Source organism: Canis lupus, chromosome 3, assembly GCF_011100685.1.
Source record: "Canis lupus familiaris isolate Mischka breed German Shepherd chromosome 3, alternate assembly UU_Cfam_GSD_1.0, whole genome shotgun sequence".
Taxonomy (NCBI): Eukaryota; Metazoa; Chordata; class Mammalia; order Carnivora; family Canidae; genus Canis; species Canis lupus.
The window spans coordinates 82,860,707-82,872,765 of record NC_049224.1 but is presented as its reverse complement, the minus strand read 5'-3'; the positions used below and the strand labels follow the sequence as shown (position 1 = coordinate 82,872,765).

General features: G+C 35.8%; 1 long non-coding RNA gene across 1 annotated transcript; it reads left to right on the top strand.

Moving 5' to 3' along the window:
* The first annotated feature begins 2,450 nt into the window (after nucleotides 1–2,450).
* Nucleotides 2,451–10,374, top strand: LOC111095303. The gene is made up of 3 exons (XR_005356443.1): nucleotides 2,451–2,600; nucleotides 9,594–9,656; nucleotides 10,306–10,374. It is a non-coding gene; the product is annotated as an uncharacterized LOC111095303 (long non-coding RNA).
* Nucleotides 10,375–12,059: the final 1,685 nt, after the last annotated feature.

Sequence of the window (12,059 nt, the reverse complement as noted above, 5' to 3'; positions counted from 1 at the left end):
TCAGTGACATCAGGTTGACAGCTTGTAATTCACTTCACTGGAAAATTTATACCATGGAAATTGGCAGATACTACAATTCAGCACTTTGATTTTGTTCTTATCAGGGAGCCAGTTTACCAGCACATCACCGTCTGGGGACATCCACCATGATAGCTGTTCATCTTTCCCAATTCATCTCAAATATGTTTGGTTTTTAAGGATGTTTAACTTGTCTTATGTCTGTTTGTTCTTTTCATTGTAATACATTCATTTATACTCAGGTGGTTTCACTGAAATAATTTCCTTGAAATGTTTACCCTTTCTTCCCTGGAGTACTCCTACATCACTGCCACTACAGTGATCTTTCTGGAAGGGAAATCTGATTATAAAGCTCTTCTATTCAACATTTGCAGGAGCTCTCAAATGCTAGAAAATAAATACAAAATTGTGAGCATGTTGTTGAAGGCTGTTTGTAGGCTGTGTTCTCTTTATCTGTGTCTCCAAAACACTCTTCTCCTACTGGGTGTCAGGTACCTGAACACTATGCCTATAGAATTATTTTCAAGTCCCTCAGGTTCAACCACTATTCTTATGTTATTTCAAATGTTGTTCATTCCCATTTCAGTATCCATTTTGCAAGCTCAGATTGTCTTGCCCATCCAAAATCCAACTATAAAGCCTCATTTGGTGAACTATTCCAGATTTTTTTTCAGATATGCTCATTCTCTTCTTATTCTGTAAATAAGACTTCTATTACTAAAAATATAATGCCTTGTAACATCAACACACACACATATTTATATTTATTATTCATTTTTGTATTCTTGGGTCCTGGCCTAACCTTCTTGACTGTCCCATACAGAACAAATACTCTGTCAATATGAAAATATCAGAATCAAATGACAAAGCTCTGTTTTCTTCCCGCCTAACTTCAAGTCACTGAGCATTTCCTATGGGCCTTCTGTGCATCAAGAACTGTGCATATTTGTTTTAGTTCCTTAGAACATGTGTACTTGTAGTGCTGTTATATAATTAGAAGTTTTTTTGTTGTTGTTGTTACGTGTGTATACAAGTTATGGCAAAAGGTTTGAGCTAAAAACAATATCTCTTTAGTTTTGAAGATAATTTCAAGATTTGATAAGGCACATACTGTGCTCATGAATTCAGGAATTATGGCTAACATATTCATTGCACTTGTGCCTATCCATCTATCTATTATTTCTATTACCAAAGAGAATTCTAATTACTCTGTGCCTATGTGTGTATTCATTTAATTCTAATAAGTTAATTTAGTATTATGAGCCACTTTCTTCAGATGAATTCACTGAAAGGAAAGAAATTAGGTAAACTTTTTAAGGTCACACAGAAAATAAATGAAAAAAAAACGAAAAAACAAAAAACAGAACATAAACCTGTTTGGCTCTTTAGAATCTCTGTAGTTTGGCTCCAGAATCTCTGCTTTTAATTGCTACATATTGACTCAGTCAGTTGTTGATAAAACAACCCAGACATTCAGTAGTGAAGTGCAGATAGGTCTTTCTTTAAATTTTTAAATCACTTCAATTTTTTTCCTGTATCATAAATATAAACCCAATTTCTGTTTGGATTAGAGATAGTATCATGGTACCTGAATCTACTCTTTAATATACTTTCAGATGAAAGAATAAGTGGTAGCCAGGAAAAGCATGCACAGGGAAGAAGCATGCACAGGGAACACACTACAGATTTAAAGCAGTAATTATTTTTTTCACAAATTATGTGAAATCATGGAAGTCAAACTTAAGTAAATAGGATCTGAATATTGTAAAGTAAAAAATTGTTGAACAAGACCAAAAAGGAATGAAAAAAAAAGATACTTTTAACCTATACCAATTATTTTCAACTTATGGAAGTTTGAATATAATCAATTATTTGGAAAAGAAGTATTTTCTCTGTGTAAAGTTTCAGTGAAGCACTTTCAGAAATCAGGATTCTTTTGTTCTGAAGATAGGCATTATTAGTGTATTTTAAATGCACTATTCAAACTTGTGGACTTTGCTGATTTTACATTTGAGGGGAGACATAGCTCATGCAAAGTATTAATTGATGTATAGCTCGCTCAGTTGACTGTGATTTCATGGGGCACAAATGTACTTACAGTAAGTGTTCTAAGCTCCCAAAGGAGAGTCCACAAGGTTGAACAAATCAGCTTTGAGCAAAACAGCTACTGGAGAAGTATTAACCAATTTCTGCCTAGCTTTTAATGTGTCTGAGGGGAGCTTTTGTTTTGCAGATGATCTTGCTGCTTTTACTATCATGTAGGATTTTTGGCCAGGCTTAGAATATTTTCCTATTACGGGGGAGGAAAAAAAAAAGATGAATAAGTAAAACTAAAATATTGAGATATGAGCACAGAATAGGAAGGAAAAGAGGCAGGCAGCCAACCAAATCCCATCTACACACCCTATCAGTCTGCTCTTCCTCCTGTGCTGTACTACCGAATTCCTTCACTCACTTCCTCCCTTCTCTATTCACTAGAGCTCGCCTTCAGCTCGCTGGGCCGAAAAGATAAGGACCCATTTCCTTAGGGGAATCAGTTCTTGTAACAGTTAATCGACCTGCTAAGTGCTGAAGCACCCAAGGTAAGACGCCCGTGGATCTGGAAAGGACAACCTGCCTCACAAGAAGCATGGCTTCCCAGAGACATTTGGAAGTTTATTGATTCCAAGAGAATTGAAATCTTGGACGTGCGTGCTGTTTTCTCAGAGGGGTTTATTAGAACACTATGACCTTTCTGAGCTCTGTGTCTCTGCTTTTGGTGACGAGGGAGAGTCATTGGCACAGTTTACAGATTGTTCTAGGACAATAAATATCACAGAGGAGTTTTAGGAAGAGTGAAGGCTCAATACTTTGAACTCAGGTAGCCAGGATCCTGGACTTGGGGTATGCCTTGGGCTACAACTTTTTGGTACTTTGTGTGGCTTTACTTTGTTGCTGTTTTCTGTGTGTTTGTTTTATTTTAATGATTCCAGGGCCAAAATTGCTAGAGCCTTTTGCTATTTACTGAGATGTGGGGGCCACTCTGTCCTTAAGTTTAAAACAAAGAAATGAACAGACATCCAGTTTACTCCTTGACTCCAAAGGGTTATTTTTAAAATTATTTTCTTACCAGAAGTAGAGAACATGATTGGTATGTTGAGAGTAGCTAAAGAATTTGATGCCTGTTAAGACAAAATAACGTAGATCCATTTTTTTGCTATTGTCTTAATGTTCCTAAGGTTTTTCTTTTCTTTTTTTCTCCACATTAGGTTATTATGATTTTACTATCAGTTACTATTTTTAAGCTCACAAATCTAGAAAACACTATTTAAGATCATATCCTATCTATTCTAAGAAGGACGAGACTCAGGGCTGTATAGAATGATCTAGTTTGTTTTTTTTTTTTTTTTTTTAGAATGATCTAGTTAAGCAGAAATGCATCAAATATTAATATGCCACATAACGCCACAAAGCCAATGTTATATGTTATATAAACAAGCAAGAAAATAAAATAAGAGCTGGAATTTGCTTTGATCTCATTTGTCTTGCAGCTCATTTGTAACACAACGCATCTGACTGGCTACCTCAGACCTTTGTACTTCTAGTCATTCTTTAAGACTTTTGATTTGAAACAGAACTTTTTTCAGTCAATATTTCAATTTTAAAAATGTAGATTTTCTTAAAGATAGTTCCTAATGAAAAAGGAAATACTTTGTGTAGATTTTGTAACTTTTTATCCAATCTGATTTAGAGCCTCAAGCCATTCATCTACTGGTTTGAAGAACATTTAATCAGATTTTTTTTTTCTTTTCTAAATGTTCTGAGTGAATCAATCTGTGACTTTAATTTTCCCACTTCACTTTCTTTTACAATGGATTTTGAATCTTTGGATCCCCATTTGGTATCGTGTGTGTGTGTGTGTGTGTGTGTGTGTAATTACATATAAATATATATTATTTGTATATAATTTGGTTATATATAACAGCAAAATGGGATTTAGAGATTGCATATATAATATGCATCTAACAAAATACACACACACATTCATTATTCAGCTGTTCAACTCTTTCCACAACTTCTTTCTCTTTGCTACTTATGCATTGTTGATGACAGGAAGATAGCTTACAACTGATTAATCTTGAATATTGCTTCATCTTTTGAGAAAAAAAAAAAAAAAAAAAAAAAAAAGAGAGCCCTATCAGAAGTATGTGATTATCTCCATGCTGCTTTCTTGGCAACTCAACTAAGTTTTCAGCAGTTGCAAGGCATAGCTTTCCCTTAGTCTCCTAAAAGCTGGAGAGTGAATTGTTTTTCTAAATAGTGATGAACAAATATATAAATGTCATTTGAGCTCATCAAAAATTAATACATTCTTTTGGTTTTTTACTTGTTCCTTCATTAATTCTGTTTTATATCTTCATTTTTAATGACTATAAAATATCCTGCTATGTGGTACAAATCATCTTTTACTTAGGGAATCTTCTACTTCTGGATATTGAGGAAAATTTAATTTTTTTCCTCAAATAGATATAGTAATAGGTAAATTTACATAATAGCCTTGGCTATTATCCTTTAGTTCTTTATGACAATTTATAATATGTAAAATTGATTTCACCTTAAACAAGAAAATATTTTCTAAGATTTTCTTTGTTACTTCATGCTATAATGCCTTTCTCTTTTTTGAAGGATGCACTTTTTGTTTTATTACAACTCTCTGAGATTTGTAATATCAATTTGTTTGGAGTTTTTTATTTTAATAGACCTTTAGCTTTATTTTGAGTCACATAAAAATTGAGAGGAAAGTAAGATTCCCTTATATATCTTGTCCTCCACACCCTCCTCTCCCACTATCAACATCTTGCAAAAGAATGATACATTCGTTGCAATCCATGAACTTACATTCCCACATCATTATCACTCCAAGTTCGTATTTTCTATTGAGGTTAATTGCTGGTGTTGTACATTCTGCAGATTTTGATAAATGCATGATGATCTGTATGCAGTATTATAGTATCAGACACAATAACTGTCTTAAAAATGCTGTTTTCTGTCTATTAAGCCCTCCTCTCCCAATTCCTGGCAACCACTGATCCCTTAACTTTCACTATAGTTTTTCTTATCCAGAAAGTCATATATTGTTGGAGTCACACAGTACATAGACTTTCTAGACTGGCTTCTATCACTTAATACTATGTGTTCAAGTTTTTTCCATGTCTTTTCATGACTTAGCTTATTTCTTTGAAGTGGTGAATAATATTCCACCATATGGATATACCACAGTTTATCCTTTCACTTTCTGAAATAACCTTGGTAATTTCAAGTTTTGAAATTATGAATAAAGCTACTATAAACATTTGCAGGTTTTGTGTAGACATAAGTTTTCAACTTATCTGAGTAAATATCAAAGAACACGATTGCTAAATTATAGGTAAGAGTATATAAAGTTGTATTAAAATGTGCCAAACCATCTTCCAAAATGGCTGTACCAAGCTATATTACCACAAGTAATGAATGAGAGTTCCTGTGTCTTCACATCCTCACCAGCAACTGGTGGGGTCAGGTTGTTGTTTTTTTGTTGTTATAATAGATGTGCAGTGGTCAATTTTCTTTTAAGAAAACTTCTAACACCTGATCTCCTGTTATATTTTGAAATCTCAGTTATGTCTCTCTCATGTCAATGTTCGCATTATTAATGGTAACAAGTTCTTGCTGATAATTATCTCTTTTACCCCCTTCTCTCTATTTTTTATGGCCCCTGAATATGTCTGACTCATACTTATATCCCTATAAGTCCTAACGGAACCTCCATCTAGTAGGTTCTTAATAAGGAAAGAGGATATTTCTCTGAAATCTGCATAGTTCCTGATATATTACAATGAGAAGTACCAGATACCAACTTGACAGTTGACTTAAAAACCAACATTTGATGCTTTATTTTTTAATTTTTTAAAAAAATTATTGTCAAGCCTGTATATGTCTTGAACTCTAGATTCCTTTCAGAAGTTTTCCTTAAAAAATCAGTTCGGCATTCAACCTTAAAACATGTATGCCAGTCTTATTATTATTATTTTTAAAGTGAAGACATGAAGTACCCAATACTTAATTTTTTAAAATATTGACTAATAGAATTCCAACTGGGCAAACTAAAGACCAAGATTAGAACTTTTCCCACTGTACTACACCTACATCATTTTTTTTTTCAATTATTTAATCTTAAAGACCAACACACAACCATATCAAAACAGGAATTTCATTGTTTTGAAAAGGAAAACAATAAAAGTTGATATATTTAAAGAAAAGATTTGTATGGATAAAACAAAAGACGGCAGGGGATGAAGGACTTAACATGTTTGATATGAGGTTTTACAGAATTTTGGGGTGTGTAATTCATTCTAAAAGTGTACCAAATAGAAGGCAGAAAACGTGCAAATTGGTATCAAAGATCTGCTACCACAAGAAAATTTGTTGTGTCCTATTACCTTGCAAGTTTAAATGTATCAGGGCAAATTCTGATTCATAGTAAGAAATATGTGTTTGTGTCTTTGCTTATTGAATCAAACTTTCTTTACTACCTTAGGATGAGACATTCCAAATATTTTAAATAAGAATGTTTTAAATTTATATTTCACATTCTATGCATTTTTGTTCATTTCAATCTTGCCAGTAATTGGCTACATCTTTAAGATGCATTTTTATAGGCATTTCTAGAAATTCAAATAATACTTTGGCAAAACCTAATAACCCAACTTACCATTTGCATGGTCTAGAGGGCTATTAATATATTTGTAAATTTAAACATTTTTCTTTTAGGAGTCAATGTAACTGCAGTTAGAGAAATGTGCTTTATTTTCACAGCAAAGCACACAAGAGCAATGTTTCTTCCAACTATTGTTTGTGGTTCCTACTGAGTCTTTCTTGACACAAATTCTTTAATCTCTGCCCACAATACACAATGGGATAGAATGGAATAGTTTGAGACAAGATAGGGTAGGTTAAGATGCTAGGATAGGATAGGATAGGATAGGATAGGATAGGACAAGTAGAACATAAAGGATAGGATGGAATAAAGCAAAATGATAATATAATAAAAGGTATAGTAGATAATGGAGATTAGTATTATTCTGTGAAACATTCGTATAAGTTGTGTATCCATATCTTCTATAGCAGGAAGAAATCCCCTGGAAGTAGAATCTGGAACAAGTTTAGTATAAGGAAGGTTTGTAAGTGAGTGCCCTTGCAAGCTGTGTAGGAGGCATCTGGTAGGGGAGGGAAAGAGAAAGATAGATGGGAGAACTGCATGAGGCAGATTGAGATGTCAACATGGAATGCAACCTCAGTGGAAACCTGAGCTGACCCTGCATAGAGCGGTGAAGGCATGATGTCCCTTGAGAGCTATCACGAGTGGAGGAAAGAACATTATGTCTTCATCGCCTTTCCCCCATCAGTCATTGGATGCAACCCACTCACAGAATCTTGGATGAGGTGGTCCTTTTCAGCTAAGATAATTCCCAAAAAAGATTACTGATGTTTGGGGGTCTCCTGCCAACAGCACATCCAGTGGGTCCTTCACTCATGAAAGATCTTAGTGGCTATCACAGCATCCATCCAATCTTGTAACAACTCTAAAATGCTCACCTTTTGCATTAATGCATGTAGTGGGTTTAGCGGTGTCCCTCCAAGAATTCATGTCTACCCCCAACCTCGGAATATGCTTTTATTTAGAAATCGGGTCCTTGCAGGTATAATAAAGGTAAGGATTGAGACAAAATCCTGCTGGCCTGCAGTGGGCCTTAAATCCAATGTGAATGACCTTCTAAGACAGAAAAGGACACCCAGAGAGATGGAAGAAGGTCACGTGAAGACACACGAAGGTTGGTATTATTCAGCCACAAACCAAGGAGCACCTGCAGACACCAGAAGCTGCAAGAGCTAAGGAAGTTTTCTAATCTACACCCTTTGCAAGGAGGGTGGCCCCGAGGAAAATGTGATCTCAGTCCTCTGGCTTCCTGACTTTTGTGAGAGCTAAATAAATATTTATCACTTTAAACAATCAAGTTTTTGATAATTGGTTACCGAGGCTCTAGGAAACTAATTTAACACGTTTATATGATTTTTACATTTCCCTGTCCCATACAAAGGGCACCAATTATCCTTAACCCCAAGGACAAAAACATTTGTGTAAAATGTTGAATCATATCATAAAAAGTGAAATGAGTTTGTTTCTCATTTAAACCTATTGGGTTACATAAGTAATTAATATAATTTTTATATAATTAATTTTATATAATTTTTATATAATTAATTTTAATATATCAACTAACATATTTTAATATTTTAAAAGTATATTTTAGCAGGAAAATATAATCAAGCTGACAGCCATAAATCAATATGTTGGCTCTTGGCCTTGAGGCAAATGAATTAAATTTTGCGCAAAGAAGAAAACCATACAGCACAAATCCTTGGTATGGATAAAACTTCATCGCTCATAAGTCATCAAAAACAATAGCATAATAAATAACTTCTGTATTATTTTGTATATGCTGCTGCATAAGTATGTGAAGGGATGAAGCAAGGGAAGGAGGGAGGAAGAAAAATTTAGAAAAGAAGGAGGGAAGGATGGAAGGAAGGAGATACCTTATAATCTAAAATAATACCTGCCACATCTCCCACTGTAGGATAATGGTGCTGATGGCTGGGCCTACAAAAGATAAAAAAGAAAGGTTATAGAAGGATTCTGCAGAGGGGCACCTGGCTGGCTCGGTAGTTGAGCATCTGCCTTTGGCTCAGGTCCTGATCCTGAGGTCCTGGGATCAAGTCCCGCATCGGGCTCCCTGCAGGGAGCCTACTTCTCCCTCTGCCAGTGTCTCTACTTCTCTCTCTGTATCTTTCATGAATAAATAAATAAAATATTAAAAAAAGAAAGATTTTGCAGAGCAACATGGACCTCTTATTGATGCTTTACCTTTTTCATTCCTTGTATTTTACTAGTGGGTCATAGGGAGACTTCAGGGAAGGGTAATCAATCTTTTTGTTGTTGTTATTCCTGGAGTCACAATGGCCCTGGGAAAAGAGGATTTCTGAAAGACTAAGAATGTATATTTCATATTGAGGTTGACAAATAATAACATACGATATATAATGATGATGATGATGATACATTTATATAGTAATTTAAAATATCCTTTGTGCCTTCACAGGCAGACACACATGCAATGACCTATATAAAGACTCAGCAAAATCTATGTGCTCAGGGGACCCCTACTCAGTCTCCTTCTTCATCACCTCCTTTATGTAAGTTCATTTCCTCTTTTTTGGAAGATGCTTCCTCGTGATTTTCTGCCTCTGCCCTGTACTGCACTATCCTGACTCACGTGGCTTAAACATGACTGAAGTCTCAGCAGCAAGAAGAGCTCTGTCAGCTAATACAGATTCATGTTTGCATGTAAGAAATTTGCTCCTCTGGGACGAAATCACAGATGCACAAATGCTCAAAGTGTTCCCACTTCTCCCGAGAGGGACGGCTTACACTTCCAGAAGACATCCCCAGGGTAAAGGGCTTTTAAAATAATGCTTTTAACCTTTGCCTTTGTTCACAGTGCAGCTTTAAATTCCAGCTTTTCTCTGCCAACTGTAGATGCTCCTTAACTGACCGTGACCAGGTAAGTCATACTCCTATTGGTGGTTGTGTAGTTCTAAATCTTATTTAGAAACAGAGGTAATGGTGTAAATCGAATAATTGTTGTAATTATGTAAAAGGAGCATGGTCTCATGGTGGGCAACTAGAAAATCAATATTACCCAGTAGCCAGACCCTGACCCACTAAACTATGTCATGCTCTTTTTCTGAGTTGGGATCATGACCTCAACTCCTTGCTTTAGCCATATGCTGACATAGATAGACAATATTTGATAGAGGTGCTTGTGTGAGGGAATATAACGTGTGGGATGTGGGTGCTCTGTGTTTTTGCATAGAGAAACAGGAGGCAGAAACCTCTACATGCCTGTAGTCAGGAACTAGAGGAAGATGGTTGGGCTTTGTGTGTTGATCCAAAACTGTTATTGGAATACTAAAAATCTAGCACTGTGATTTCCAGTGGGACTAAAAAGCCATGCAGCTTTCTCCTACGAAGTGGAGGAGAAATATTTGAAACATTCCTCTGAAGTTGCTCCTACAACATTTCACTGAAGCTAGGAATCTTCTTGGTTGACTAAGACACTTTGCTCCACAAAGTAGAGCAAGAACCACCCATCGCTATCTGATCTGCCATTTTGTCAGGTCAACTGTAGTGATACATTTCTTTGTTTATAGTCGAAGCTGTGGTGTTGTCTTCAGAAAGCCACTGTAAGACTCCTGGAATGTCATCTATGTGAGAACAGATAAGTAATCTATTTTGTTTGCTGCTGCATCCCTGTGGCTGAGAACTGTGCCTGACAGAAAAGAGGAAGTTCATATATGTGTGTTAAATGAGTAACTTCTATCCAGCTGAGGGTGTAATTATAACAATTTCTGCAACTCACTTTGGATAATTGGTACTGGTCCTAAAATAGATACTTGACTTGCCCTTCAGAACAGAGTCCAACATGGGGCACTTGGGTGGCTCATTTGGTTAAACATTTGACTTTGGCTCAGGTCATGATCTCAGAGTTGGAAGATCAAGCCCGCGTGTTGGGCACTGCACTGAGCATGGAGCCTGTTTAAGATGAGATTCTCTCTTTCCAACTCCCTTTGTCCCTCCCTACCTCCTGCTATAAGAAAATAATAATAATAAAAATTAACATTCTGACAATATCCTCAATGCACTTTGGACAAAGGTGATGCTATACTTTGAATTATTTTATCCATAATTCAAAAAATAGGTACTTTATATTTGCTGCATACTGTATATGGTGCTATGATGACTATGAAAGAAATATTAAACTTTGTTCCCATAGTATGTAGCTTATATTCTAATTAGGATTACAAGAATGAAACTTGTAAAGTAACGATACAAATAAAGACCACTTTTTAAGTAAGTGCCTATTGTAAGGCGGATATCAGCGTGGTATACCCAGAAAAGAACCATCCAGATTTTCCCTCAGGGAAGGATTCATTGCATCTCCAGGAATGTGGTCAGCAGACAGCTTCCAGCTACTGGCCCTTCCAGTTTGAACATGGGTCACAGACCTTCTGCAGAGGAGACACCTCATGGGGGTTACTCCATTGCTTTGGGAGCCATATCTGGTGACTGGGAGAGTCAGCTATATAAATATCTGGCATTTTGGCTCAATATAGGCCAACACTAATAGGTGGTATTCACTCCAGATTCCCCCAGGAGATTGACCAAAGCTTTATTGGGCTTGTATTACAATTCAATTTCTTCTTCTTGCCCCTTCCTTCCATAGGTGTTGATTCAAAATGAATATACACCTCCATTTCAGTGTCTCATATTGGTAAACATAAGCCATGACCTTTAGAATAGCTAGATATGAAAAAAAGGTAAAACAACAACAACAACAACAACAAAAACACAAACAAAATCTTGATGGCAGAAAAGGCCAATGGATTTGGCAATGTATTCTTGAGGAAGAGATTGTTAATACAATAATGCTAAAAGCCATGCATTGAATACACACTCCGTGTCTTGTCCTACGCTAAAGATTTATACAGTTTATACATATCATTTCATTCAATATACAAGCAAGTATCTGATTTAATAAGTTAGGCATGGACATCCATGCTTTGTGGATTAGAAAAGTTAAGGGTCGGGAAGACAGCTGATTTTCTTGTTCTTGTGAGGGGTAGAATCTTCAAACCTAGTTTGATGAGTCAGAATCAACTCTTATAACTAGTGTGAAGTTCAAGTTGGACCAGATAACTTATCAGGTAACATTTATAGGATGCACGGAAAGGAGGTTTAATGGAGCAGTCCCAGATCTGGGCTTCTCATTGTTTCATATCCTCATCTCTCAGCTCCTTATAGTAGAAGTTCTTGATATTGGGTTAGTATTTCTTTGGATACTTTATTTCTGCTTCTAGATTGCATCCTGCAAAAGCTTCTTGAAAATAACATCTAATTATATCTA